The sequence below is a fragment of the Arvicola amphibius genome, chromosome 3, assembly GCF_903992535.2.
Source record: "Arvicola amphibius chromosome 3, mArvAmp1.2, whole genome shotgun sequence".
NCBI classification, from domain to species: domain Eukaryota; kingdom Metazoa; phylum Chordata; class Mammalia; order Rodentia; family Cricetidae; genus Arvicola; species Arvicola amphibius.
The window spans coordinates 39962379-39965959 of record NC_052049.1 but is presented as its reverse complement, the minus strand read 5'-3'; positions in this window follow the sequence as shown (position 1 = coordinate 39965959).

Sequence of the window (3581 nt, the reverse complement as noted above, 5' to 3'; positions counted from 1 at the left end):
AAATTCATGTTAAAAAAAAAAAAAATCTCAAAAGCAGGCGCAGATTCATTTAGTACCAGGTAGTCGTTGTCCTAGTGATGATTCAGGAGGAGTCCAAATACAATCATTTGAAGGATTCAGAGTGACACGACCCATTGGTTATTCCATGGTGACTCTTAGCCAGAAGGTGAGGAATCACATTTAAAATCTCTGCATCAGGGACATGTGTATGTATTGGAGGACCAGGGTGTGCAGAGAGGAGGATGTACCAAGAGACCAGCTGAAGGGGGTGCTTCTGATTTCAGAAACATCCAGAGAGCCCTAGAGGCATCAAAAGTGCCTTTCTTTGCACGATTGCATTTTCTCCAGTTATTCAGCAGCCACAAATTGGGCCATATTTTCTGGGAAAGACAAGAAAAACAAGTGAAAGTGCCTCATGGGATATTTTATAGCAACACGTCTTCAGATCTAATTACTATTTTTAGGACACAGGGCAAGAGAACTTGCCTACAGTAATTATTGAAGATACACATATTATCTTGGGAGAAGAGAGACTGTTACTCTGTCGCATCCGCGTGCACAGTTTCACTAGAAAGAAAAAAAGGAAAACTCAAGTGTCTTAAAATAGAAGAGGAGCCGTGGAGATCTGGGTGCACATGATCACACACAAGCAAATTCGGATTTTTCTGGGCTAGTCAAGTCCCTACTGAGGTGAGGAGAGAATTAAGGAGAAATGATGGCGTAAAAGTAAACTGGATGGAAGACCCATTCTGTCAAAGAGAGGGCGTGCCCGGTACCATAACCAAGAACCCCTGACTTGGGAGCTCAGAGGTCCCAGGAATTAATCTGATACTGTTATTTTGCCAAACTGACCTAGTATCAAAGTGCTGTCTAAATCCAAATCTCTACATACACAGATTAGTGCAACTCATCAGGGAAGCTTTCCTGTGGAATGGACAGCAGTTAATATAGGAACTCACAAGGGGTTGAAGTGAAGCAGAGAATACATGTCTGTGAAATGCTCAGTCATTAATGGGACACCATGTCCTACTTTCTCCCCACAAGGCTCAGGGAACATGGAGGAAGAGAGGAAGATTCTAAGATTCTGGGAAGATTCCAAGAGCAGAGGTTTTGGAGGACCAGGACAAGACTACTGTATTCCCGAACTCACAGTAGCCGTGGTTGCTTGCACAAGACCTGTGCAGTATTAAGGCAATCAAACTTCCAGCATTGAGAGTCTAAGAGTTCACAAGTCTCTGCCCATAGCTGACGAGCTGCTAACTTTTGGAGGAGTGAGAACCAGTTTCCTTTAGGAACATGGTCCATAGTAGGTCAACCATCTGGATGGTCTCACACCCTTTATGGTAAGCACTAATTAGGACCAGTAAGTTATTAAAAATTTTGGGCATGATGTTGAGAGGGGGCTTGGGAGTTAGACTCTAGAGGAGTTAGTGGAAGTAGTGGGGGGTATGTGTGTGAATCTGATCAAAATTAGTAAATGCATAAGTAAAAATGTAAAGTCTGTTATAAATCAATCAAATGTAAATTAACAATGCCAAAAATGTAAATGGAATGCATGAAAAAATTTTCAAGAACACAGTCATCACCTGTCTCCATGACAGGATTGACCACTGGACTGAGCACCATGAAGGATGCTCTGGCCTGAATATGAAGTGTGTGTGTGGTGTATATTTTGTGTGTATGTGTGGCATATGTGGTGTGTATTTTGTGTGTGTGTATGTGTGTGTCCGTGTGTGTGTATGGTGTATGTGGTATATGTTTTTTGTGTGTGTGTATGTGTGTTTTTGTGTGTGTGTTTGGAGTGACTTCAAAAGAAAAAGGTAGAGAAGAGTTAGAAAGAGTAGACATCTTCACGAAGGTTGGTATGGCCATTTGTGATTAACCAACTGCATTTCAGAGTGGACTCTGACCAGGAAGTCTTGTTGAGGAAGTGGGTATATTTGCTTTCAAGGCTTTCCAAGTTGAACATTCCTTATCTGAAGTGCTTTAGATCACAAGTGTTTGCAACTTCATATTTTGGGATATATGCATACACACGGAACCTAAATTTAAGTATGAGATTTGTGTGCTCATGTCCACCTCCTTCATATTTCCTAAGGCTCTTCCATGATATTTTTGTTGTGCCTGCATTTGGACTCTGTCTATCATACACAATGTCATATGTGGAGTTTCCTACATGTGGCATCATGTTAATACTAAGATAAGTCTAGATTGTGAAGCATTGTAGATTCTGATGTTTGGGTTGGGGATTCTAAAGCTGTAAAGAGTGAGGGTTCATTCAGGAAAATAGCTTCCTTATAAGTTTATGTTCTAAAGGAAGTTGATTTTTCCCACTGAGTGATTTGCCATCTTTCAAAAGTTCTTCAACTTTAAAATAACACTTACAATTTTATATATATATTTCTGGAGCATAGTGTGATATTTCAGTACTTGAAGGTGACAATGTTATCAGGCCACAGCTCTGATGCATCCATCCCCTCCTTGGTGGTTTCCTTGTGTATTTCTCATTTCTAGTATGATACAATATAGACTACCACATAGTATGATCTATGACAACTCCTTCTTCCACTACTTCGAGCCCTGCATATAGCAGAGGACTTAACAAGTGTCATTTGTTTAGATTGCTGCGGAACAGTGCCCCACAGAGAGAATGTATTTATCCTATAGCTTAATTTCCCTTGACTTCCTACAGTTAGCTTTCTGAGATTCCCTGGATGTCTTGCTAACCAATCTGGTTGCTTCCCTGCTGTGTGGTGAACCTTTTGCCTTGGGAAAAAAATTGCTTCACAGAACACAGCCGGAAAAGATGAAATCATTGCTTTGCGTTTGTGCTTGAGTTTCCAGAGAGGACTTTCACAGCAAGGAAGTGTCTATTTTTAGAATGACCACATTCTGTTTCCATGTTGCAAACATTCATTTTAAACTTACTGTATTTAGTGAAAGTTTGATGACCCACCTAGCGAAACTAGTTTGAAATGGTCACCTTTCATTTCCAGCTCATCAAAATGCCTCCTCCCCCCCCCCCCGCCAAGGCTGAAAAAGGCATTGTTAACTACACCTGGTGAGGACAACTGACAAGAGAAACTCCATGGTTTGAACATAGTCTGAGCATAGGTGTCCTGCTGAAGTCTGTCTTCAACATCAGCCATATCTGCTGTGGCTTCACCCTCTCACCAGGACTCGACTCTTGGAACCTGGCCTCTTGGGGCAGGGGTGGGATGGTGTTCTGTTACCGCTCTAGTGTTTGGACAGTGTGCCTTCCCTTTCCATGCAGAAATCACGAATATTTGCTGAAACAACACTCAGGAAACAGAATCTCTTTGCATCCTTTCCAGGTATGTACAATGTTGGGGGTCTAGGGTCTGATGACATTTCTCGTCAGAGTTTTTGGTAATGCTGTTATTGCTCTCCTTACTCGTTCACTTCTGTTGGGGTCATGTTCCAAAGCCTTGACTTTGGACAGTCAAGTGGGGCCAAATAGAACCCTGGATCCAGAGACCAGGTTGGTTGGGACATGGCTTAGTCGGTTAGTGGGAGCCTGGGGAAGCGCTAAGTGCCACCAAAATACTCTGAGACGGAAA